Raw genomic sequence first — 27,862 nt, forward strand, 5'->3', positions numbered from 1 at the left:
TGCAGTGCCACCCGCTGGTGCATCCTGACATTTCTCAGTAACCACCTCTGAATTAGTAGAAGCTCAGGGTGAGGGAAATGCGCCCTGGGTGCGGATAGATCAGTGGCCCATCAAAGGGGGAGAGGCAGAGTAGACTGACAGCAGACATTTCCAGATGGAAAGCAGGTGGGGTGGACCTGAAAACAATTTCTTCTAATGTAGGCAACCACGTGACAACTAAAACAGATCCTGATAAACCGGCTGCCACTTACGGTTTACATAGAGGCAGGCACTGTGCCGTGGCCTCCACATGTATCATCTGTGGAATTTTCACAACCCTATCAGATAGATATGGTCATCTCCATTTTGGAATAGTAGAATAGGTCTGTTTTACCAATGAGATGTTGGAGTTCAAAGAGGTTGCGACTTTCCCGATATTACACAGTAAGTGTAAAAGCTGAGATTAAATCCAAGCCCTTACAACATGTATGACATTGAGTCTTGATCCCACTCTGTCCACATTAACTGTGCAGCACAGCCTCGGGTGAGAGTGCTCCTCACTCAGACGCAGCCAGGTCTTGGGGAGCTGTTTCCCGATACTAAGACCCCCCTCCAGCAGGGCCTGAGCTCCGCAGTTCGTGCAGGGGAGGGGGCCCTCCTCCATAAGGAGCTCCCTGTGTGTGATGAACTGCTGACCAGGCTGGATTGGTGATACTCCAGGCTGTGTTCAGCCCAAACAAAATCACCAGTCGCACACCTAGTGCAGGTTCTGAAGACGCTTCTGGGAGGGTTTGCAGAAGGTGCTTGGCAGGTGACAGGAAGGCCACAGAACCTGGATTCCAAGCTGGACCCCTAGCTCTTCACATGGCCCTAAGCAAGTCACCAGCAGTCCTGGCCTTGGCTTCTGCATTGGCACATGAGAAGACTCCAGCCGTTTGTCTTTAACCCCCCTCCTAGCTCCGACAGTCTACTTTGGGGAATTTCAAAATTATAAAATGTTCTTAATGAAAAACTGAGTTAATGTGACAAAAGAAAATCATAACATACTTGAATTTTTCCATCTGAAGAATCTCTGGAGGTAGGAGTCTGGATGCTAAATATATGATAGCACTTAACCCTAAATATGCTCATAGCTGGAGAGCACGACACCCTGGATCCTATCTCCGGTGCTCATGGAAATGAAAAGGTGAGAAGTCACAATGACAAAACCGTCTATCAGATACATGTTTTGCAAATACTCTGTCCCTCTATAGCTTGCTTTTCTTTCTTTGATGATGACTTTCAAAGAGCAAAAGTTTTAAATTTTGGTAGAGTTCGATGTACCTGTTTTTAAAACTGTATTTTGCTATTGCTAGTGTACTCAAGAGATCGTGGCCTAAGGTAAGGTGGCAAAAATACTTAGTTCTTGGGGTTTTATATTTCAGGCTTTACACATCTGTCTCTGAGTTTCCAGATCACTCTTTTTCCTTCAAGATGGTTCTGTAAAGCCTTTATAGGAGGATGAAATTTACACAGCCCATAAGCACTTCTAGGAAGATTTCCCAGGTCTCCAGAGCAATCCTCACAGCTTCGCAACTGTGAAATCAGGAAGTTCACACAGAAAACTTAACTCCCTCCTATGGGTTCTGTGCAGTTTCCCCTTAATCCAGCTCAGTAGAGATGGGGAGCAGCTGATACCTCTTGCGCCACCACTCCTATGTCAACCTGAAGCAGCCACTAAATGCCTCTGCTCCCTTTCAGTCCCTCCTGCCACAGCCAGGAACCCCAAAGCTCCCAAAGCATCTCCAGGAACTGTTTGAGTCTCTTTAATTACCCACGCATCAATGGGAGCAATGCGCCCTGTGCAGCCATGCCCTGAAGTCTCAATGATCCATCCTGGGCTGGCAATGCCAAAGGATGGTGGGGACAGGCATGCCTTGGTCAGCTGCAGAGGGGGCAGAAGGGCAAAAGGTTTGCAAGGCAGCTCTAGTATGAATGGGTGCGGATGCTCATTACAGAAGGGGACACAGAGGACCCTTGGAAAGAGCAAACTTGGAAAGAATCAAGACTTCTTCAGGGAGGTGTAGCCTTTCCCTTGGGCTGCTGTGACAGAGGACCACAAGCTAGAAAACCGCTATTCACAGCTCTGGAAACTCAAAGTTGAAATCATGCCCCTCCAGTACTCTGGGCAATACCCTCTCTTCTTCCTGCCTCTTGGTAGTGGCGGTCCGAACTTGCTGTCCTCTGTTTACAGTTGCTTCTGTCCACCATTCTAGTCTCTGCCTCCGCTATCACATGTCCCCCACATCCCTTTCTCCTCTTAGGAGAACACTAGTCATCTTAGATTAAAGTCCACCCTAAAGACCTCCTCCTAGCTTGGATGGTCCTATCTGAAGAGACCCTATTTTTTTTGAGACAAGGTTTTGTTATGTAGTTCAGGCTGCCTTGAACTCCCTCTGTAGTCCAGGCTGGTGATCCTCTAGCCTCACCCTTCAGAGTGCTAGGACCAGTGTGCCTCATCACACCCAGCTGATCTTACACCAAAAGATTATACTGTGAGCCAGGCACACATGGTGCAGAAGTAAGTACAGGGCCAGGCTGAACTATGTAGTAAAATCCTGTCTCAAAAAAGAACAACAAATCATAGTATAAGGTGCTAAAGGTTAGGACTTCAGTGTATCTTTTTGGGTCACACAAACAAGTGGTGTCCAAGAAGGGCCTGTGACAAAGATTTGAGTGGCAGTGGGGAAACCCTGGCCAGTGAGTGGGGAGTGAAACAGAAAAGGGAAGGTGGTCAGTAAAGGGGGCCAAGCCAGTGGCGACCAGACAGCTGAGGCGGGATCCCGGAGCTCTATAACCCTGGAGAGCCCCACAACTTGTGCAGAGCACAGGGCTCTGTCACCTGCCCTAGAGGTGACAGGCTGCAGAATTTACACACATCACCCTGCTGTCACTGGTGAGGGCTGCTATGGTGGCTGAGTCCACAGATCCCTGCCTGTTATGCACTTTGGCTCTGCAGAAATCCTAGAGGCAGACATGGACACTGGCGGTTGGATGTTGCCGGAGCACAAGGACATGTTCAAGCCCTGGCAATGTGTGCAGGGCACTGACAGCAGGCCACAGGGACATGCAGTAAGGAAGACTGTCCCTATTTCAGCTGCATGAAGGCGACACAGCAGAATGCTAAGAGTCAAACTATCCTAGGTTCAAATCCTAGCTTGACCGCCTCCTAGTTGTATGACACTGAGGGAGTTAAGCAACTTCTCTTGGGTTCAGTTTCCTCCCCTGTAAAATGCAGAAGACAGTGTCTACCTCATCTGAGGACTAAATAAGCAAAGCCTTTAGAAACTACGCCTGGCACTTAGTAAGCAGTCGATAAACATTAGCTCTTATGATTACTTCTAAGGCACTCCCGGAATTACCCTTTTCAGTTCACAATTCTGTTAGCAATATGCCTCCTTGGGAATTGGTGAAACAATGAAATAAGGAAAGACACACTCATATCCATATCAATCGCCTTGTGAAATTTAAAAAGGAATCACTTCAACCATGTCAACTAGCATTTCATTCCCAACTCTGAAAACGCCTTAGAAGTAATGGTAAGAACTAGCCTTTATCATGTGCCCAGCAGAGTTCCTCGGTACCGTCTATGCTTCAAATTGCCTGTCCCCACTGGAAGTAGGCACTGCCTTCTGCTTGTTATATATGGGGAAACTGAGGCCTTGTGAGGTTACCAAACTCACGAAATATCACAGAGTGGAGCTTTCATGTCAGGACTTTCATGTCAGGACTTTCCCCCTTCAGTAATGAGAATCTTAGCGTCCAAGAATTAAATAACCTACCCAGTATCTTGAGCCAAACAAGGCTGGGAGTCAAATTTCCCACTAAAGAGAAGAGAAAAATATCAGGTGCAGAATGGAGCTGCACTGGTTTTGAGACTACAGAGGGAAGATTTTGGGTTCCTTCACCTTCTTGTCAGAACATGGCACAGGCCCTCTCCCCTGTCACTGTTACAGATGCGTCACATTCCCCATCTTAGTCCATCTCCTCTAAGGGGCCTTGCGGACCAGCCGGGCTGCCCACTTAGGCTTTCTGAACCTCTGAGCTCCGTTGACTCTTTGGTGTGCCCCGTACTAGGACATACTGCTTTGTCTGGCTGCTTAGATTTTTCAAGTGCCTAAGATGTATCTTATGTCTTCCTCAAAGGCAAAAAGGCTGCATTTCAGTAAGTCTTAGTAGGTATGAAACTGACATTTATCATTCAAATGACGAACACCCCACCAATTCCCAGCCTCGTTCCTTGTATATAATAGGTTCTCAATGGATGCGTATTAGCTTGTTAGGGGGATCATTGGGAGTGAGCGCCGAGACTGGAATGAAGAAAAATGTATTTGATCTCTGTACCTGATTCCTGGTCCAGAGCCCCTAAATTCCCTGGAGTTCCCCTGTGGTGGAAGTGTCTTCTTAGTCATTAAAAGCCCCTGTTAGCTGTAACTGAGTCTGTGCCAGTGAGGTAAATGCTGCCACCCCTGGACAGATGAGGGTTGCTGCCAGAGAAAGCAACAAGTGATTAGAGGTTTAGAGGGTTCAGCCCTGCCCTGACCTCCAAGGAGGAGAGGGGCTGCAGCTTGAGGTCACTTATCACTAATCCCTGAGTAGTGGCCTTGGAGGGCTTCATGGCACCCAAAGAGATCAAGGACACCCGATGCCAAGCCCTCCCCTCCCCTGCCCTGTGCGTCCTGTGAAGGAACATCCAGCTCTTCTTCAGTCATGTCCCAGGTGATAAGTCAGTGCGAGTCCACAGTGCTTTCCTTGGTTCTGTGGGCCGTCCTACCCCCTATCAGTTCCGAGGAGTGGGTCAAGGAAATTCTGCCTTCAAAGCTGCTGGATTAGAAGGTGGTGGGAACCAGACTTGGGACTCGTATGTGATGTGGGTGCCCATAACTTTTGAGATCTTCACTGACTCTGGAGACATCAGAATCAGAATGAATTCTAAGATACACACTTGGTGTCAGAGAGAACAAATGGTGCAATATTTAATAACCAATTCAGGAAGGTGAGGACGGAATTCCTGATGTGTAGCATCTACATCTGATGGCGTTAATATTCCCATGGGATCAATGTCAATACCAGCTTACCAGCTATCATGTGACTCTCATGTTCCTATCTTGAATATCATGATGGGGGGGGTGATCCCCAGCACTGTTAGCAAAGGCCTCCAGAGCTCACACATCTTTGGACTCCAGAGCCCCCACCCTAAATGATAAGGCAGGACCCATTATTAAACCTATCTTAAACCAGAGTTGTGCCCACCTCTGCCTCCCCTCCACTGTTCATGGGCCTGGGCAGATTCTCCAGTGGGACCAGAAGATGAGGCAGAGAGAAAGATCCTTTCAGTGAGGAGCAGAGATGGGAGCTGCTCCTTCACAGACCCTTCCCACCCAAAACACACTGCTAAAGGCAAGGCACACAGCCCAAGAACCAAGGCTGAAGAAATAAGATTTTCCCTAATCCAGACAAGACTGTTACTTACTTTGACACACAGCAGAGGGAGAGTTTAGACTCTTTCTCTGATGGGCCTCTTGCAATGGTGGATTACAGCTCAACTGCAAGGCTTGTGTCACAAGCTGTGCAACTGCAGATCAGTACCCAGAGGTCTCTGAGACTCTCTTGTGAAATGAAGGCCCAGGGTAGTTAGCACCTTATGAGTGTTAGCTGTTATTATTATTTTAACCATTTATTATTATCATTATTATTATTATTATTATTACTGAAATCAAATTGGCTCCCCTACTCCAGATTATATTTAAACAAAACTAACAAAAGAGCACAAGCCACAAGGCTACATGAAGATATAGACACAAGAGGCTCATAAATCTACTACTGAAAAAGGGACTTCCTGGGACAGTGACTCTGTACAGGTATGACAAGGGTCCTCTTTCTACTCTGCAGCCTGCCAGGCTGGTGCAGTGCTTCATCCGGCATCCTTTCTCCTCAAATCAGGCCCAATTTCCTTGTTCTGGCCTCTAGGGAAGCAGAGAACAGCTGTATCTTACCTCTACAAAACAACTCTTCCAGGTCGGGATGACTGGTATTAAACATGTGCCTCCTCACTCTTGTTCTATTAGAAGCTACATGAAAGGCCCTTGCTAATGGTTTGAGGTCTCTATGAAACGGCTGCTGGTCACCCTAATTCCTCTAATAATTACTGGTTGTAAACCACTTTGAAGATAAAAGACATTTTGTAGGAGCTAAGTCATGTTATGATTAGCTTTCCAATACTTCCTTGCTGAAGCTGATGAGCACATCAAAGCCAAACACAGCCACAGCATGGTGCCTAGTAGTTAATTAGAAGTATTTCAAGGCGGCCGCTATGTATTAAAGAAACTGCTGCAAAATTTATCAACTTTAGAAAAGTATCTGCTCTCTTCCTAATATGAGCAAGCTCATTTCAAAGGCTATCAGCACTGATGCCTGCAAGACTGGAGCCCCAGAGGCCCAATAACGAGGATACACGCTGGGCCAGGAAGGGGAAGAAACAATCCCAGCACCTAGCTTCACAAGACATCTTAGCTGTCAACACCGTTCTGTGTGCCAGGCCTCATTTTGTTTTGTTTTCACAATCATGCCGTGATATAAGCAGGTAAAGTAACTGCTTCTGCTCCATAGAGGAAGAAGTTATGTAAGATCATGGGCTTCAAGGCATTTACGTTAGTGTGGTGCAGTTGACACAATTAAGGCTGCAGATGTGTTATCGAGGCGATCTCATCGATGCTCTCCAGCTACTCTAAACGCTGTGTGCTTTCCCTGAGCTTCTGTGTGCTTTTGCTCCTCTGTTTCTGCACTGTGCCTCTTGGAAGGCAGACCCTTGGGCTACTAGAGCCACTCTGCCAACAGGGTTAGAGCCACAAGTGCCTGGAAATTTCCTGACCTTTCCAAATAGCTAGTGATGAACTGGTGTGGAAGCATGAGAGCTGAGGACCCCGGCTCCAGTGGGGACAAAGTCCGAGTTGTGATTTATTCTCCAGACAGAGGCTCCAGTCTATCCGGTTTTTTTTCTTCTGCCCATTCTGCTCCCTCCCAGCCTTCTCCTGGAAGCACTTCCTGTTCAGGTCATCCATTCGTGAATCTTCCCCTCAGGGTCAGTTTCCAGACACCTGTCCTCAGACAGCTCTCTTGACTCAGTCCTGATGAGAACATTTCACATATTTTTATGGAATCTATTCCCTTAGCTCCAAATCTTCCTTTCCAAGAATCCAACCCTAAATATTTGTTCTGTGTCCAGCCCTATGCTCTACACTTAGCTCTGTATTCTTGGAAGTTCCTCTTTTCCTCAGATCACCATGCTTCTATTTCTAGGAAAACAAACTTTTGCTTTCTCCCCAGCCAGGGGCACTGGACCAGGCAGATGCCATGTGAGAGGCAGATGTGCATTTAAGGCCCTTATTTCCTTGGTGAATTTTCAATCTAGCAAGGGAACAAGATACAAAGAATGGAAACAAAGGATGTAATAAGAGCCCCAAATATATATGGAATGAAAACCATAGAAGCAAGTCACTCTCAGGGTGGTACCCAAAAGAAAGCCACTAGCCATTAGTTCTGCCTGTCATTTGACTGTGGATCACCTCCTTAATTTTTGAATCAGAAGCTACTCTCAAATGGCTAAAACATGAAAGTCAGCTGCATCCGAGATAATCCAAATGAGCAGGCAATCCAATTAGGAGCTTTAGTTTAAATCGGGTTTATAACATTATTCCTTTGACAGTAGCACCTTGGAAGCTGCTCTACAAAATTTAATTCTGAGAAATTAAATTTGTCCTGGGAAAACAGCTGATCAGGGCCAGTGTTTGGATTCAATCTTAAGTTTACGTGACTCTTTAAAATGTCAATTTCTTTATCTGTAAAATAGAGCTAACTAGGCTTACTTTGCAGAATTATTGTGAGGACTAAACAAACATAATGCGTACAGCCTACCAAAAGTACCTGGTACCTAAGCCCTGTGAAGGAGGAAATTCTTACTGTCATTCCCAAATGAGCCAAAGAGCATCCCTGTGGATCATGTGCTGGAGGCCTGGTCTCCAAAGTAATGGCACTGAAAAGTAGTGGGAACCCTAAGATGCAAGGGCTAGTGGGAGCTGAAGGGATTAACGGCCCTCGGAGTCACCTGGGCCTTGCAGGAATGGCTCCATCTCCTGTGAATGGTTTATTGTAGAAGAGTGAGCCCCATCTCTCCCCCTCATGTTCCTATCACTCAATGCTTTCTGCCAAGAGGCCCTGCTAGAAGCCAATCACCTGCCATGCCCTGGAAACTCCAGAACTATGCACTAAATAAACTTCTTTCCCTTATAAGAAATGCAGCCTCAAGTATTTTATTATAGCAACAAAACACACTAGGACAGGTATTTTATACACATGTTTGAAAAGGTATTAATATATCTTACCAAACTGATTTCCAGAAAATAGCTAAATAAACCCACAACAACACTGTCAAGGAGATCTATCTAAAATACAGACCTGACTGTTGCTTTCAGGACAAAATGTCAACACACCATGACCACTTCTGCTGCCATGTGCCATCCCCCTTCCCGTCCCCCTCCCTTCTGGATCATTTCCTGTTCCCTCACTCTTTTGTGCCTTGGCATCTCCCATCTGGTGTTCCCTCTCCTTTGTCTAGGCAAAGTTTCACTCAGAGTCATGTCTTAGTCCCACTAGGCTGACATAGCAAAGTGAATTGAATGGCCCATAAACTGCAGAAATGTCTCCCTCACAGACTGGAAGACCAAGATTGGGACCAGCATGCTTAGATTTTAGTGAGAGAGCTCTTTTGAGGGGCATGCTCCTGACTTCTGCACCGTTGTCACACACAGAGGGAAAACAGAGGCTCTGGAGCCTACTTTACCAGGCACTAATCCCATGTAGCTGAGTCACCCTGTGATCTTTCATAAGCCCCATTTCTTAATACCATGTGCCTGGAGGTTAGAGTTCAACACTCACATTTTGCTCAGTCCACAGCATTCTGTTCCTGATCCCCCAAGCTCTGCCAAATGTTCTTCTCACATGCAAAATATACTCATCCCATCCCAGCAGCACAAACATCTGTGCTCACTCCAACACCAACTCAGTCTGATGAATTCAGTTCTCTAGTGTAAGAACTCTCTCTGCCAATCCTTCTGCACAGTTAGCCATCCACATCCCCAGTTCTCCACCAGATCAACCAACTAAGGACAGAAAAATCACAAAAACAAAAAACCTGTGTGTACTGAATATGTAGAGATAGTTTTGCTCATTACTCCTTCAACAGTGCAGAATAACAACCATTTACATTGTTAAGTATTATAAGCTGTTCAGACATGGTTACAACTACATGAGAGGGTTATGTGTAATGCTGGGCCATTTTACATTAGGGAACTGAGCATACACACATTTGGTATCTGCATAAGGCCAGGGTCCTGGAACCACTCCCTGCTGATACAAGGGACCAAAACCAGCAGCAATGGCCCCAACCCATGCATGGCCTGAAGTTGAGGGGCCCAAGGAGAAAGCTCAAGGGCACCAGGTCTGTGTGTCTTTGTCACCTCACTCACCTGTAGCTCACAGCTCTCAGGACTTCCCATCTGGAGGGTGCTTTTGCTACTAGTGATTTGAATCCCACCAAGAAAACCAAAGATGACTCACCTTAGCTACCACTGGGGACAGCTTCTGGCAATTTGGTAAAAGGTGGAGAGATGCATCCCTGTTAGAGGCTGCAAATGTCCCAGAAGAAAACAGGTCTAGTCCCCTGCTCTTTCAAGCTGTGAAGAGGAAGCAGGAAGATGCAGGGTTAACATTGGTGAGTCTGCTTAGCAACCCCAAACCAAGAGCCTGTGGCCAGCCTGGTAGGACCAGGCTGTTGTATGTGAGAAGACAGAAGCCTCAGGACTAACTGGAACCCCTGCCTAGAAGCCCCAGCAATCCACAAGCCTGCACCATCACTGCACACCTCTGAAGACAAAGGTTCACAATTGTGGCCAGACAGTAACACATGATTTCCAAGAAAACCCAAGGACCCCACCAGGACAGCCAGCTTCAAAGCGCTTGCTATGGCTTGGTCATGGTTGTCCCACAAATGTTGGAAACTTGGTCCCCATGATGGTGATGCTAAGAGGTGCTTGGGACCCTTAAGTGGTGGAGACCAGTGAGATGTCCCTGGGGTACTGGATAGAGGCTGCCCTTGTGGGACCTTGAGCTAGTTCTAGGGCAGCGAGTTGTGAGAGCCAGCCTGACCCCTGAATGGCTCTCTGGCTTGTCCTGCCTTGCAATCTCTTGCATTCTCACACATACCTCTCAATGATGCCAGCTTCCACCATGAGACCCAGGCAGGGGCACCCTACCAGAGCCAACACTATGTGCCTTGGGAACCTCTAAATCTCTCCTTTGTAAAGTATGCAGCCTTCCCGTGTTTTGTTATAACAGAAAATCAACCAATAGAGTGCCAGAAGAGGAACAGACTTCGGGACAGAGAGAGGATGGATCCCTTTGCCTAAAGCAGTTTGGAAGTGTCAGGATCTTGGAGAGGAGCTTTGCAGAATGTGCTGGTCACATGCTAAGCAGCATGGTCTGAGAGCAGATGGGACACAACTGGAGACAGCAGTAGTAATTAGAATTATCTATCATACTTTACACTAAGGCAAAAGATTCTCCTGCAACTAGATCTGGGAGCCCAGGTGCACATTATGAACAAGGCTAGCCTTCCTGGAGCCACACACGTACAGCTCAGCTGAGGCAAGTATGCATCAGGCACCTCCAGTTCTTAGCAGCACATGTCTGCAGCACATAATGTTCACATTCCTTATGTGGTGTTGCTACATGTACACAACACATCTTAATTCCTTTTCATCTGCTTTCCATCACCTCCCTCCTCCCTCCATTTCTTGATCCCCTTCTCATTTGAGAAAATCTATCTCTCCTATTTCCCATTTTTTTATTTTGCTCTTTATTTATAATTTGGGCTTATCATATAAGAGAAACCATACAATATTAAAGCTTGTGCATCTGATTTATTTCACTTAACATTATGGTCTCAAAGTGCATCCTATACAAGGTAACACAGAATTTACCAGTTCATTTGTTTATTCAATTAATACTCAGTGCAAACACTCTTTTAGGTGCCAGTGAGTTAGTAACAGGTAATTTCAGCAGGCTTTTGTCTTGTGGAGCTTACACTGGTGGGAAAGACAAGCAATCAACACAAAGATTCAGTAAGCACTTTCAGACACTGAAAAGATAAAGGACGATACCCCTTCTCTAAACCACCTACAGGTCCCACCCAGCTCCCTGCCCCACTGGCACTGCTACCAGGGTGCTGGGGGCAACCGTCACAGGAGGCTCTGCTCTCTAATGGCTCCCAGTCAGCAGCTTTTGCAAAGCCGGGGAAGCTCAGAGAAAGGGAGCAAGGCTGACACCTGGAAAATTTATTTAGGAAAAAATACATACTTTTGATTATAGTACTTCTAAATGGTAATCTTAAGAGATGATTTTCATTTTCTGCTCAATTTTCTAATATTTCTGTTGTTACAAGTAGAAGGGGAAAAACATGTTTTTAAGGGAGAAGATGGGTTTACATAAATTAAATTAATAAATACATTTGGACAAGTGGGCAAAGAGCAGGTCTTAGAGGAGGGGTAACATCTTCTTATGTTGTTTTATGGTTTTTCCAAGCAATTTCACAAAAATATCTCCTTCAGTTATTATAAGACTTTCTCAAGGTTACACAGAAAATAAACCCTGATGCAGAGAAACAATACTCAAGTCCCTGGAAATGTGTTTCCCATTATTCCACAGCCTGTTTGTAGCTGATCTCACTTCTTTTCACCACTGAAGCCTTCAGAAAGCTGCCACACACCCCAGGTCCCCTGCTAGCCTCCCCCTCCCTTCACCTCCTCTGGTGGCCAAGCTGATTGTCTCATGCACATGTCCATGGAACCAGCGCTTACCATGCACCTGTCAGATGCCAGGCATTATTCAGCTACTGCAGTAAAAGAGAAGGACAAGGTGATATTCAAGAGCTCAGCCTTGGAGAGGGCTGATTTGGACTGAGGCACTACCCTCTACTCAATAACCTGCCATGTGCTGTCACTGATTCCAACTCAGGCACATCTGACAGATATTCTAGGATGGAGACTGCCATGACCAGAGACTGGCCAGATTCTCAAAGATCAGTGGTGTGAACCTACTGCACATGTGTGCAGTGGGCACACAGAGCCCTTTCTGTCAGCATGCAAGTAGTCATGCCATCAGCTGAGTATTGGATAACAGGGCTTTTTTTCCTAAACTAAAACCTCAATATTCAGGTTTAATTGCTGTGATGGCACTCTGAGATACATAAGTGGGCTCTGGATTGCAGTTGGGGTACTTGGCCTCTAAAAGGTTCTCCATCACTGATCTAGATGGAGAGACAGCAGGTAAAGTTGGATGCAAGGTCAGTACAAACACTACGTGCACCTGCAGTCAGGATACAGTCCTTTGCAGCCCTCTCTGGAACAAGGTGGGGCCCACCAGTCACATTGTCAGAGATGTCCCAGATCTACTCTTGATGGTCTCCAGGACAGGCCATCAAATGCTGGGAGAGAAAGAAACAAAGAAGCTGACAGTCAAGGAATTCAGCTTCAGTGGCTGACTGGGGGCAGAGAAGTCCACACACAAGGCTTTCAGGTGGAGAGCACAGGAACTGGTCAGGTCAGGACCGGCTTCTGCAGAGGAGGTGGGACTCTCAGTGGGCCTTGGAAAGGGAAATGGCTTTGGATGCTCTGCGTGGTGATCCCATATAGCAAGGCCACAGGCAAGACCTAGGGAGACTGCAGAATAGTCTGTGGGTCCTCTCTCTTCTGGACACTGGTGGCTGGATGCCTGCCTTGTCAGTTGGCTGAGTCTTTGCAGGGAGATGGCTGGGTCCTGAATCCTGTCTTCAGGTTTTTTTCATTTTCCTTTGTTTCTTTCTGTAGTGGGTGTTAAACTCTGGATCTTCAAGGTAGCACACACCTATAATCTCAGCACTTGGAAGGCTGAAGCAGCAGGATTGATGCAAATTTGAGGCCAGCAGGGGCTACGTAGTGAGTCAGAGGTCAGCCTGAACTACATAGCAAGACCCTGTCTCAAAAAAACAAAAACAAGGAGCTAGGGATTTAGCTCAGCGGCAAAAGCGCCTGCCTGGCAAGCGCAAGGTCGTGAGTTCGGTTCCCGGTACCGGAGAAAAAAAACAAAAAAAAAAAAAAAAAAAGAAAAGAAAACAAAAACACAGCTCAGGGCTTTCACACTAAACTACATGTCTGTCCCTTTCTGGACAGGGTCTCTCTAAGTCACTAAGTTGTCCAGGTCTGGTTTAAACTTTCGATCTTCCTGCCTCAGCCTCTCAGAGTTCTGGCATCACAGGTATGCATGACCACATGTGCAGGTTTCTGGGTGTCTCTCCAATATGGTCTGAGGAGCCAGGAGTGCTGCTAGCCATCAAAAGCTGAGCATGGGGACTGATGCCTGTCCACACAGGCCAGCCAGTGCTAAAGACACCTGGCCATTCAGTGCACCTGCACTTTGGGTTTTTAACCACAGAATCTCCATAAGCAAAGCTCAGAAATGTCCAGGTAGTGGGACAGAAAACTCAGCTCTGGTTATAGGCTTAGTGCCACTTGATGCTGCATGGACTGCCCCGCAACCTGGGCCACAGCGAGCTTCCAAGACACAACATACACAGAACAACAGCAGTGATGACCACATGATGATGATGGCTAACGTCCAGGTGGAATCTTACAGCCTATCAAGATGTTTGTAATCTACCCTGTTGTTTGTGAGTTAATAAACATGCAACAGTATTACATGTTTATAGGTAAATGGTCACACCTAGAGACCATACTCATATGTGAAATAAATCAGACCTGCATATGTAAGCAACGTATTGTCTCACTAGTGTAAGGCCTGAAAGAGTGAATAAAAACCAGGAGATATGAAAGATATTGTGAACCAAAAGAAAAATGCTGAAAAGTAAAGGGCCACTGGGGTGTGGGAAAAGAGAAGGGAAAGAAAGGGAAATTATTTATGTATGTATATACAGGATAGCTAACATAGTTGTACTACTGTCCTCTATTGTTTTACTGAAAGGAACAGTTAATGATTACTTGTTTGATCAATCCTGCATGTCTCTATTTATTTCCCTGAGAAACCACCTTGAAGATATCAATATGTAATGCAACAATCATTGCTAATTTCTTACCATTTTGTAACTCTGTATTGTTTGTATTGATCTTATGCTATTTTGTAAAAGGATGTCTGTTTGTTAATATGTTTTCCTTCTTTTATTTTTTAAAATAAAATTTTAAAAAAACAGTATTATATGGCTTAGAAAGATTGTGCTATCTTGCTTGTAATGAGCATGCATCCATAGTGACAGATCCTACCGGACAGCTGTTGGAGGGCTGGGCTGGGGTGCCGGATATCTCGCACGCAGGCCTCCATGTGACACTCTGGCACAAGGTTTTGGCTCTAGATGGCCCTGAGTTCAACTCCCAGGTCTGCCACTCCCCACCATTGTGATCCTCAGCAAATCATCTAACCTTTCTGAGCCTGGCTGCTGGTATGTTAAATATGGATTTAAAAAAAAGTACTTCTCATAAAGTCACTGTGAAGATGGTAAGATACAGAGCACATGAAGTACTTGGGATGCAGCCTGGCCCACACTTCACCCTCCTTCGTGTAATCATTATTATTGTTGTTGTTGCCGCTGCTGGTCTGCTGTTAATAGCGTAGCACTCCTAACGACTAGGTCAGACTCTGTTGTACAGTGTATTAGGTAGCTTTTTGTTCTATGACATACTACTGAGAGAAGCAACTCAGAGAAAGAAAGATTTACTCTGGCTCACAGTTTGAGGGCTTTCAGTCCATGCCCAGCTTGCTCTGAGGCACAAGCATAAATACCAGAGCAATCTGGTGAAGGAAGGCTGCTCACCCCGTGGTGGCCAGGGAGCAGTCAACAGGGGAACAGCCAAGAAGGAAGGGGCTGAACCCAGATATACACCTGACCTACCCCAGAAGCCACCTCCCTCAGTGAGGCCCCACCTCCCAGTGAACCCACGAAGCTATGACTCCCTGATAGACTTCCCACCTGATGAGGCTGGAGCTCTCAAGATCCAACCACCTCCCAGGTACCTTCTTATCCTATCACATTGAAGATTAACTGCCACCCAGAGGTGTTCTCCCTCTTTCTGCATGAATCGGCATGCTTGAGTGGGGTAGGACTGAGCCCTGGGGGGGGGGGCTCTCTGTGGCTGGCAAGGAAGTACTTCCTACTGTGGTATGGGTGGCATTTTGCCCTGAGCCCTGGACTATCACTGTCCAACGAGCTGCCTGAGCCTACTGAGCACTTGAAATGAGGCCCCACGTCCTAAAGAAGGAACGCAAAATAGCTCATGAACAGTTTTTTAATGATTAAAAACATCTCATGCTGAAATGATACTATGCTGGGTATACCAGGTTAAATTACATGTTATTAAAATCAATTCCTTCTGGTTTTTTTTTAACCATTTTTCACATAGCTACTAGCAAGTTACACATGTGGCTCAGGCTGCATTCCTGTTGCCCAGTGTTGGATTTAAGCTCCATGAAGGTAGGGACTTGGTCTCCTCAGCCTGCTGCTTTGCCCCAGCTAGAACTGTAGGTAAATGAGTGAGTGAGCTGGGTGTCTGAGGCTGCAGGCAGGCTTTACAAGGAGCCAATGTCACTTAGCAGACAGGGGTGACTCTTGGGCGCTTTGTATTTTGTACAGATGAGGAAAGGGAGGTTAAAGAACTAAAAATCTGTCCCCAAACAGCCAGAGTTCAAGCCAAGTGCATCCCACACCTGTGCTCTTTCTACTAACTCCCTTTCCTTCCAACAGGAAACCTACAGTTGCAGAAAGAAAAATAGATTTGGGGAGTTTGTTTGAACATTTTAAACATACTCCCTCAAGTTACCATTTATGTCCTCATCTTGGGCGAGTCACCTGGCACCTTGGGCCTCTGGCTCTTCGTGCCCAACTTTGTACCACATGAGCCACCAGATTCCACCTAACTGTACAAGGTGCACAGAGATCCTGGCCCAGAAGGCAGTCCCGAGGCTGAATCCTGCAGGTCTATTTTGTTTGTCTCTCTTACTCAAAAACTATTTTGAGTTTACTATTTTGTTTGTCTCCTCTCTCTTACTCTAAAAAAAGGCTCCCCAGCAGGGGTCTCTGATCACCTGAATCAATGATTTGCTTGTTAAGGATTCTCCACAACTGAATTTGGTTTTTGATGGTTTTCATCACAAGTCAAAACTTCACAGACCTTGCTTTGATCTCAGGATGAGACTCCCTGAGAGATACTTAGTATTGTAGATACTAGAAACGGCAATGCCACCACATTCCCTTTCAAGAAAAAGGAACTAAATAACAAACATCATGCCAATAGGAACCTCAGTGCCAAGTGGGCTTGTCTCCCCTCCATCTCCTTTCAGGGCTCTGTGGCCCTCAGTAGCAGTGAATTTCCTACATTTGTTCCAGAGCTTCAAGGTCCTTAAGATTTACTCTATGAGCCAGAGTAAATCTTTCTTTCTCTAAGTTGCTTCTCTCAGTAGTATGTCATAGAACAAAAAGCTACCTAATACACTGTACAACAGAGTCTGACCTAGTCGTTAGGAGTGCTACGCTATTAACAGCAGACCAGCAGCGGCAACAACAACAATAATAATGATTACACGAAGGAGTGTGAAGCATGGGCCAGGCTGCATCCCAAGTACTTCATGTGCTCTGTATCTTACCATCTTTAGTGCCTTTATGAGAAGTACTTTTTTTTTTTAATCCATATTTAACATACCAGCAGCCAGGCTCAGAAAGGTTAGATGATTTGCTGAGGGTCACACTGGTGGGGAAAGTACGGTACCCCTTTATTTTCACAAATGTCCTGAAAGGATCAGGTGCTGTGCTGACATTTGCTGCTGTCTGTTCCTGCAAACCACGCTCTCCTTCTCCCTGCCTTGCTGCCTGTGGCCTGCTGAGGAAATGGCCCTCCTGACCTGGTCCCAGTTTCCTCACACTGAGCTTTTGGAAAGAAGCTTGTGTCAGTTATTTCCACTTCTGGCCCAAGCTCAAAAGCCTCTTGAATTTTAATCCAAGTGCAGAGTGCATTAGAGTCAAACTGACTCCTCAGAGGAGAAAATCTCACCCACTGCCCCGGGTGAAATGTCAGCACTCCTTTTGATCAGGAAGGATAAGCAAAGATTTGCCAGAACCGACGGTGTCATTTTAAAGCAAGACAAAGTCACAGCACAGGGTAAAACTGCTTGCCAACACAGCCTGACGTTGGGTGCAGAATCACTTAACTCCTTGTCTGTGGCGGGACGACTTGTGGAACCATTACGGATTTCTGGTCCTTCTCCCCTCCCACCCAGCAGAGAGGGTGGCTGGCCAGCACTTACTGGGGCTCAGAGAAGGCAGAGGCATTTAACAAGCAGGGAGCACCAAGACAACAAAGCTGCCTCCTCTAAGTCATTAGCACTGCATTCCAAACCCAAAGACTTTCACCTGCTGGCTCAGTCAGCTGACATTTACAGAGGATTCCCAGGACAGGATGAGAGTGGCACATTGTCCCTGCCCCCAAATAGCTTTCAGTCTAATCGAGATGGAGGCAAACACGCCACATGAAAATATTAGGCAGAAGGAGGAAAGGGCAATTTCAAAAAGTGTGTGTGCGTACGCACTGGACAAAAACTAGCAGGAAATGTACCACAGCGTTAGTGGTGGTATTGTTTATTGGGCTTATGGGTGACATTTATTCTCTTATTTAGTGTTTTATATATTCTTTGAGATTTTTTTTACAATGAACATTTACTGCTTTTATAATAAATTGTTTTTCCAGCTATGCATGGTGGCTCATGCCTGTATCCCAGCACTGAGGGGGGATGAGGCAGCAGAATTACAAGTGTGAGTCCCATCAGGGCAACTTAGCAAAACTCTGCCTCAAAATTTAAAAATATATTTTTTGCAAAACACTGAAACAACTGATAAAGTGGTTTGGCGCCAGGTTAAGACCATATGGAGTAACAGTGCATACCAGCCCTACAGTGAAGGGATGAGGGAGGCAACACCAAGGAAATCAGCAGTGAGAAATGGCCCTGGCTGCAGGGACAGAGGAAGGGCAGGAGGTGTCTGGGAAATGTGAGCAAGGACAGAGGTAATGGAAGGCTGGGGACCTCATTACCAAGCCAGAGAACGTGGCTGTTTACTCTCAGTGTTCCTGTGGCCCTTGGTGACACGTCACATTCCATTATACTGAGCTGCAGACATGACTATTCCTACTTAAATGTTTAGCTCTCCAAGGTCAGGGACCAAGGGTCATCCGTTCTGGAGCAACAGCACAAGCACATCACAGGAATGAACAAAACCTTCACCGAGAAAGTGATTTCCAACAGGGCTATTCATTTGTCTGTAGGTGACAAGGAGTCATCATGGATTTAGGGGTTTGTATGTGAAGACGGTCAGGTGCACTACGCTAGATGCAACTGTCTTCATGGATCCTATCCAAAGCCCTGCAAGCTGCGGTCCACACTCACCTGCACACGGTGCTCAGAAGTAATCAGAGGGGCCAGGGCACTCGGAACAGCTTGGAGGCCAGCGTCAGACAGAGAAGTACAGCGACTGGAGAGTGGGAAGGTGCAGAAGAGCACAGCCTACAGAGAAGGGAGGTGAGGAGCAGGACAGCGAGACATGGTGCTGTAACTCTGAGCCAACCAAGGATGTCTGTTATTCCTGACATCGCTCCAGGGACAGACACTACCACAGGGACTTGCCCTTTACCTAGAACAGCTCCAGCCTCCTGGAGGTAGGACTTACTTGTGGAAGGATCCCTCCACCCAGACTGTGACCAGTTCCCACCCATCCTCCTAGCCACTACATTTCATTCAAAGCCCTTGGGTGCGTCCATGAAAATCTTGACACAATTGACCCTGACCAGAAAAGTAAATCAGTTCTCAGTTCCAAAGAACACAGAAACAGAAGCAGTTTCTAGTCCCATCTCAACCACCGACAAAGCAAGCTTCAACTTCCTGCCCCTCTCTAAGCCTCACTTTTCATCTACCCATGGGCTGTTAAGACCCCTCCAGACTTGGTCTATGACTGTATGATCGCATGTCTTGGGCTCCTCCTTGGCATATGTGTGCCCATCATAATGGAATACATAACCCTGTGTAACAAGCCAACATCTCTTTCTGGCAGACCATGTCAGAGGGCTGGGCCTGTCTATTTCCTTCCCAGTAAGACTCTAGTGTTAGAGTCGAGTGCTGGCCAGGAAGTAGCACTCAGCATCTAGTGAACAGGCAGCTGGCCAGCTTCTGGCATGCTGTGTCCCTGAGGCCACTCCGTCTTCTCACAGTTTGAGATGTCAGTTCATGTCCTATTTATTTGCTCCTCCAGTCACTCTGGGAAAAACTCTCAGGTTCTCTGGCAACATGAAGAGGTCAGTCGAGGAAGTTTTGAAACTCGTTGTGTGTTTGCACCTGGAGTTCTTGACCACTTAGTTAAAAACTTGTCCACTCCTCCTCTGGCTCTGGGGGACAGAGAAATTAAGGCCTGCATAAGGGACAGCTGAGTGCCCGAGTGGGACTCAGCAACATCAGCAATGGTCCTTCCCCCTAACTTCAGCCCCACATTTCAGCTCAGGGTGAGAGGTTTTCTCCTTCACCATCCATAATTGGCAAAGATGAGCTCCAGGGCACTGAGATCCCAGGATGACCTCTACCAGGGTTTCCTATCCAGTGGCCCTTACTTCTCTTTGGGACCAAGAGTTCCACTAAGGCCAGTGCCCAGCATTCTGCAGCATCTCACTCAACACCAAGACAACAAGCTCCCACCTCACGGTGTCACATGATGTCCAGGGAAGGAAGAGACCGCCTTCCTTCAAAGACATTTACTTCCAGAAAATGAAAGCAAGGTGTTTCCACACCCATGTTCACTGCTAGGACAATAGGTAATATCAAATCTCCCCCAAAGCTGGCAGCTGAGGACTGAGACTGACTGCATACACAGCTGCTGCTCTCTGCTTCGTCTTTTCTCTCCATTCAATCAGGCCCATAGCTACTCCTAGCCCAGTGCACTGCAGCCCCTAGATATTTCTTGCCAGGCAACATTTAATTGCTTCTCCTCCACCCATAAGGCAAGATCATCCTGAGGTGGTCTCCCAGCACTCCTTTATTGACCTGCCTGAGATTGCAGTTCAAAAAATGCCTGGAACACACATACATGACGCAGTGAAGCCATTTGTGAGTCCTTACACAAACAGCTCACATGCTCTCCGCTCCTGCGGAGCCAGCCAGAAGAGGCGAGGACTCTGCTTCCATGGGCATTGTTAATGAAAGTTCCGCTTGCATAAGTTCGCAAAAAGTAGGACATGAGTCTGTGTTGTGTCTCCTCTCACAGCGCCCCATGATATCCCTCCATGAGATAACTGGCTGGCTATCCACTCAGTGCTCTTGGCACTGTGTGTGTTTGGAGTCTGCTGTTCTTATTCCAGCATGGTGGTGTGAAAGTGGGATAAAATGGTCCCCTTGGAAAAATGTATCAGAAGTGATGTGACTTAATTTAGGGGCATACAGAAGAGATTAACTTCTAAGACCTTGGTAGGTCCACCAATTTGTGTCAGCAATAGCACCAGACTTTCAGGGGCTGGAGCCAAATAGCTTGCTTGCACTCATGGAGCCACTATTAGGAGTTGGAGCTGTCAGTGTCAGGAAGACAGATCTTTTTCATAAGGGAAAAGGACTGAATGATGGAGGACTGATCAGGGGCAGGTGGAGATCTGCCTGGATATGGTAACCAACCATCTAGTTCAACAAAGGAAAGCCATGAGTTGTGACACATGACCTTAGGCTGTCATCTGCTGTTTTTCAAATGTTGCAGAAAATATCAGAGATCTTAAAGATCATTTATACAGTGGTGCTCAAACACCCTCATAGCACCTGAGGTAAAATTCCTAAGTTAGCTGACTCAACTGCATTTAGCCCTAGTTGTAGTATAAAAGAGAAAAAAGGAGCAACATTTAATACTATATCTGTCATATGTAAGTGCTCACTTGTGACTGCCCTGAAACACATTCTTGTATTCATAACGGACATGCTTAGATTTAGAAGAAGCCACTCCATAAAAAAACCAACCAAACAAACAAAAAACAACTACAAGGAAATAAAAGAGCAGTGAGGTAAGAGGGCTACAGAATTTTTAAATGTAATAATAAGAAATAACAAAATTGAAAGAATCAACAACTGGGATCTCATCCTACTGAAAAGTTTTTGCACATCTAAAGAAATCACCAGCAAAGTAAAAAGAAAACCCACAAACTTGGAAAAAATTTTAGCTGATTGTCCCTCAGACAAAAGCCTTCTTCTAGAACATATAAAGAATTAAAAAATTTCAGCCCCTCCAAATTCAAAGACCCAATCCAAAAATGGGCAGCGGAGATGAATACACACTTCTCAGACAAGGAGATACAAATGGCAAATAAATATATGAGAAAATGTTCAACATCATTAGTCATTCGAGAAATGCAAATTAAAACAACACTGAGATTCCACCTTACCCCAGTAAGAATGGCTAGCATTAAGAAATCAACCAATAACAAATGCTGGTGAGGCTGTGGAGAAATAGGAACCCTTCTCCACTGCTGGTGGGAATGCAGCCTGGTGAAACCACTGTGGAAATCAGTTTGGAGATTCCTCAGAAAACCAGGCCTAGAGGTCCCATTCAACCCAGCTATCCCCCTGCTCGGTATTTTCCCAGAAGATCTAAAAACATCATATCACAGTGATGTATGTGCACCCATGTTCATAGCAGCACAATTTGTAATTGCTAAAATGTGGAAGCAACCCAAATGTCCATCCACCGAGGATTGGATAAGAAAATTGTGGTACTTTTATATAATGGAATATTACTCAGCTGTAAAGAAAGATAAACTCGAGGCTTTTATAGGCAAATGGTCACAACTAGAGACCATACTCATAAGTGAAATAAATCAAACATACATGTGCAAGCACCGCATTGTTTCTCTAGTGTAAAGCCTGAAAGAGTTAATTTAATCTAGGAGATATGATAGACATTGAGAAGTGATAGGAAAGAACTCATAGGTAAAGGATAACTGGGATATGGGAAAAGAGAAGGGAAAGAAGGAGAAAGTTTGTATATACGTATATGCAGGATAGTTAACACGGGTGTTCTACTGTCCTGTATTTCCTTGCTGAAAGAAACTGTCAGTGAGACATTGGTTGATTAGCTTTGTATGTCTATATGTGTTTTCATGAGAAACTACATTGAAGATATCAATATGTAATACAATAAGCATTGTTAATTCCCTACCACTCTGTTTGTAACTCTGTAATGTCTGTACTGATCCTATGCTATTTTGTAAAATGTTGTCGGTCTGTTAGTATTTTCCTCCTTTAATTTCTAAAATAAAAAAAAATTTTTTAAAAAAGAAAAAAAAAAAAAAGAAATAACAAAATCACCTTCCTGTCTGTGTATGACAAGATGAAGAAGGAAGTCACCTTCCTGAGTCACAGAGAAGGCAAATTCAACTACAAAAGTCCAAGTACAGAAATAAAGGAAATACATTATTATTGCAAATGAGTCAAGCCTTATAGTCAAAGGTAGCGTCACAGTATTTCATTATGCTGTAATATGGGTGAGGATAGTGACATAGTATCACGGTGAACAGATCTCCAGTCTAGGAAGCCCACTCATATTGCTGAGGTACAACTCCATCTCTAGAATTAAAGAAAACCTTGCAAATGTTATCCTTTTAATGTGGGTAGTGCAGTGAGCAGGGAGAATTAGAAAAAACTGCTTGGCAGAACCAGAGGAGAAGATTAAAGAGAAAAAAAAAAGGAACCCTAAAGTAAATATTTATAATACCTAATTTTTGCAAGACATGTCTTATCATTGTACTGCAAACACAGATAATAAGAACATGAACTGTTTTAAAAGCAGCTCCTATAGAGAAGCTGATCACAATGGTGATAGGTCCTGTGCCTCTGTTGGTTTGACACTGTTCAGCTTTGGGCTGGGGATATAGCTCAGTGGCAGAAGTGACTTGACTGCCTGGCAAGTGCAAGGTCCTGAGTTTGATTCCCGGTACAAAAAAACCATGACACTGTTCAGTTCCGTGTCTGTCCGACAGTCTCCTGTCAACCAACACAGTTTTGCATGTGGTTCTGTTTTCACACTGACTGTAATGCATGTGGTCCTTTTTTGTTTGAAGTATGTTTGGGAATGATATAATCTAGATAAAAAGCATGACGTGGGGAAATTATCTTAGTATTGCAAGTCTTGGTCTTTATTCCATTTAAGCTTCTCTTCCCAAAACAACTTTTACTGGGCTTCTCTCATAATTTTGTTGAAAATTTATGAAATATTCCACTAGAGGGCAGTCCTGGCCTCATTAGGAAAACTGATCGAATCCAACTTTGTCCCTTTTTCTGAGAAATCCGGCCCAAAAGTATCTGCTCCCTTTTTGTCACTAGCTCCTTGAGGATAAGAAGTATATGGAATACTCTACCATAAAGAAGGATAAACTTGGGTCATCTACAGGAAAAGGGATGCACCTTGAGACCTCAACATTAAGTGAAATAAAGCAGTTACACAAGTTTACACATGGTTTCTCTTATATGAGAAATGCAAAGTATAAACAAATTATACAGCAAAAGAAAGGATAATAGGAAACAGGAAGACAGATCTTTTTTATAAGGGAAAAGGACTGAGTGATGGAGGAAGGAGAGAGGAAGGGGAGAAGAAAAAGTAAGATGCGTTCTGTGCTTGTACCAACTCCCCACAGTGAATGTAACCACTATGGGCTGCAAACATGTACTAGAAAAAGTATATAGAATGTATCTCTTGTGTCACCACACGCTGCCAGCACAGAGAATCACACCAAGCTGTGGACCTAGAAATGGCTGCTGAATCAGTTTTATCAGGATTTTTGATTTCTCCTTTTAAACTAGTAAATGACTAGTTTCTAATTACCCATCCATCAGAAGCACAAGCAAATCACCAGTGGTCACTTAGAACTGCATCTCAATGCTTTTGCTTTATAGTGTCACCACTGGCATCAGCTGCAGCTGAAGACTACAGTATCTGAACAAGAAACCACCAACTTCCTCCCCACCTGCTCTGTCTGCACCACACTCAGAGAAAGAATAAATACAAAGCGAAACCCCAGTTGTTCTAGGACAACCACAGAGAAGACAAATGCTGCTGCCTGCAAACTTAGGGTAGAGGAAGGAAAAACAGCAACAATAAAAAGCCAAGAAAGCACAAGGACAAGAACCCTGGCCTGTACATCCCTTCTCCATGGTTTCAGAGGTTGGATTTGTGACCCAAAGCTGTGCCTAACTGGTCCTCCCCACTCAGGTCCTCTCCCACTGAGCTGGCTGGGTTTAGTATTCCTTTACTGGGGAAGAGGGTAGGGCTATACAGCCTACAGACTGAACAAATGGCCACAGATGAAAACAGCCAAGAGCAGGCACAGCAAAGGCAAGGCAGCTTTCAACCCCGTCTCCAAAGAGCCCACAACTCCAGAACTGCAGCCGTTGTCACCACGTCATGGTCACCCCAGGCTGTGGGCAAAAAGATGGCTCAATACCTTAGCTCACAGCCTCCACTTCCGGGCCCTCACTTCCTTCCTTCATCAAGATGATGAAGACCCAAGACAGCTGGAAGCCAGTCACATTATTACTCCACGGTAGATTTATTTCTTTTGTTGCATTTGGGGCCAATCCTGACACATCTACATCACTCCAATACCACACTTAGCTGGTGGCCCTGCACCTGTCTGCAGTCCAGTCCTCCCTAGGTGCTGAGCACCATGATCTGGTTCATTTCCCTTATCTCTCAAAGCCAGTACAGTGTCTATCATTCAGAAGTGCTCCATAAATGTCTGGGGACTGAGAGCAAAAGATGAGCAGTGGAACTAATATCAACCTATAAAATGTGAAAGACCATAAAGGTCGTGCTGTCACCTTTGATAAGAGAACAAAAATGCATCCGCAGTGACTTTCTTGGGCCATGTGGCCATATCACCCATTTTCAGAGATGCAGCGATCATAGCAGGACCATCACTACCATGCTCTGGCATCAGAGATGGCACACTTAAAATGTGAAAAATGGAGTTGTACTCCATACTCTTCGTGAGGCAGTGTAATGTCTGGGCTTAACTGTCAGGCTCTACAGTCAAATATGTGTGGGTTTCAACCCAGTTCTACCATATGTGAGTTGTGGGTCTTGGAGCAGTTTCTTTGCTCTGTTGTTATTTCCTTGTCTATAAAATGAGCATAGTAATTCCACCTCCTTGTAGGTTTTGCTGAGATAAAGTATGTAACAGTATAATACTTGTACTGGTTCTTTTTTTTTTTTTTTTTTTTTTTTTTCTGAGAATTGAACTCAGGACCTTGCACTTGCTAGGCAGGCACTTGTGCCACTGAGCTATATCCTCAGCCCCACTTGAGATGGTTCTTATTCATTTTTATTGCTGGTCTCCAAGCAGCTACCACAATGGTACTGAAGTGATTAGAGAGCCAAGCCCCTTTCCTTCTTTTTTGGACGTGAGGGAATGGCCAGTATTTAACAATGCAGATCAAACTTAAAGCATCCATAAATTGGTTTAATCCCAGGGATGCAAGGATGGTTCAACATATATAAATCAGTACAGGTAATTCACCATATAAATAGAACCAAAACTCACAGGATCACTTAATAGATGCAGAAAAAGACTATGACAAAATTCTGCATTCCTTGAAGTTTAAAAACCTTAAAGAAAATAGGTATAGAAGGATCTTTTCTCAAATTACTAAAAAACATATGTAACAAACCCATAGCTAACATACTGAGCAGGGGAGAACTGGAAGCATTCCTCTAAATTCAGGATTTAGACAAGGATGTCCACTTTTACCACTTCTGTTCAATACAGCATTTGAAACTTCAGCCAGAACAATTAAGCAAGAGAGAGAAATGAAAGGGATACAGGTAGGAAAGGAAACAGTTGCATTATCCCCATTTACACATGATATGATCTTTACATAGAAGACCCTGAAGACTCCTCCAGACAACCCTCAGATCTGAAAAACAAATTCAGCAAAGTGGCAGGATAAAGAAAATCAGCACACAAAAATCAGTAGGTTTCCTTTTCACAATAATGAACCCACTGAAAAAGAAGTGATGAAAACAATTCCACTCAAAATGACTTAAAAAAGAAGATATCAAGGAATCACTTTAACCAATAAAGTGAAAGGTCTCTATAATGAAGATTACAGAACACCAAAGAAAAATAAGAAGACATTAAAAAATGGAAAGACCTCACGTGCTAATAGACTGACAGAATTAATATTGTTAAAATTGCCATACTTCCAAAAGCAATATACAGATTCAACGCTACCCCTATTAAAATACCAACAACCTTCTTCACAGAACTGGAAAAAAATTCTAAAATTCATATGGAATCATAAGATATGCTGAATAACCAAAGAAATCCTCAGTAAAACAGCAACAGTAGGGGCATCAGAATACCTGATTTCAAGGTACACATATCACAAAGCCATGGTAGCAAAAGCACTATGGTATGGGCACAGTAACAGACATGTAGAGCAATGGAATGGAACAAAAGCACAGAAACAAACCCATGTACCTCCAACTGCAATGGCAAGCAAAAACACTGAAACAACACCCAGGATCCGGAGGCAGATTTATTTACATTGACAAGCACTGATTGGGATCATTCCCAATATATTAGGGCCCCAATCTCCAGTGGTCTAAGGCTTTTATATAATGCACAAGCAGGAGGTACAAAGGAGGTACAAGGGTGAAACAGGACAGCCTGGCAGTTCTTCTGATTAGCTAGTAGGGTGAGATCACTAGTTACAAGGGTAGATTAATGATCATCAGTTTATGAAGCTTGGTACAATGGTACAAACAGGCATCCTGCATCTTCAGTTACGCTCTTGTATTACAAGGGTCAAGAAAGTAATTATAAAGCCATGAAGCAGTTACAGAGCTAGGTAGTTTCAAAAGAACAAAGTATTTAAAAGAACAATTTCTCTTGTACAGCTGTTCCCTTTCATGACCATCTGGTTTTTTACAAAGAGGCCAAAGACATGCTGGAGAAAAGATAGATTTCAACAAATACTACTGGGAAAACTGGATGTTCACATACAGAAGATTGAAATCATTTCCCTACCTCTTAACACTATACTAAAACAAAATCAAATGGATCAAAGACCTAGGTGATATAAGACAAGAAAATTTAAAACTGCTGGGAGAAAATACAGTGGAAACACCTGAAGCCACAGGCACAGGCAAAGAATAAAACCCTGAATAAGATCCCCAATAATCCAGAAAATAGCAAGAATCAGCAACTGGGACTACACCATATTAAAAGGCTCCTGGATAATGAAGGAAGAAACACAGTAAAAAGACAAGCTACAGAATGTGAGAAAATATTTGCTAGCTACATTTCCGATAAAGTATTAATATCCACACTATTAAAGAACTCAAAACATCAACTCCAAAACACAAACAATCCAACCAATAAATGGACAAATGAATTGAAAGGACACTTCTCAAAAGAAGTACAAATGGTCAATAAGTACATAAAAAAGTGTTTATGTCTTTAGGCATGAGGGATATGGAAATCAAAACTGCTCTAGGATTCCATCTTATCTGAGTGGCTAACATTAAGGATACTAAAAACAATGAACACTGGTGAGGATGGTTGATGGGAGTGTGAGTTAGTACAAACACTGTGGAAATCAGTATCAAGATTCCTCAAAAAATGTTAAATACCATTTGATCTAGATATACCACTCCTTATGTTCCTAAAGGAACTGACCTCAT

At 44.6% G+C, this 27,862-nt stretch overlaps 1 protein-coding gene across 7 annotated transcripts in view; it reads right to left on the reverse strand.

Moving 5' to 3' along the window:
• Positions 1-27,862, reverse strand: part of Cracr2a (calcium release activated channel regulator 2A) — a 119,062-nt gene that overhangs the window by 66,055 nt on the left and 25,145 nt on the right. For 4 of the 7 annotated variants that reach the window (XM_005378721.2, XM_005378720.2, XM_013511550.1 and 1 more), the window contains exon 2: positions 9,634-9,749. The gene's annotated coding sequence lies outside the window, so the exon portion shown is untranslated. Of the gene's footprint in view, positions 1-4,362; positions 4,506-9,633; positions 9,750-18,549; positions 18,667-27,862 lie in introns of those variants that run through there. The other 3 variants (XM_013511552.1, XM_013511549.1, XM_013511551.1) reach the window with 2 other exon arrangements.

Source organism: Chinchilla lanigera, unplaced genomic scaffold, assembly GCF_000276665.1.
Source record: "Chinchilla lanigera isolate Chin_1 unplaced genomic scaffold, ChiLan1.0 scaffold00012, whole genome shotgun sequence".
In the NCBI taxonomy this organism is placed as follows: domain Eukaryota; kingdom Metazoa; phylum Chordata; class Mammalia; order Rodentia; family Chinchillidae; genus Chinchilla; species Chinchilla lanigera.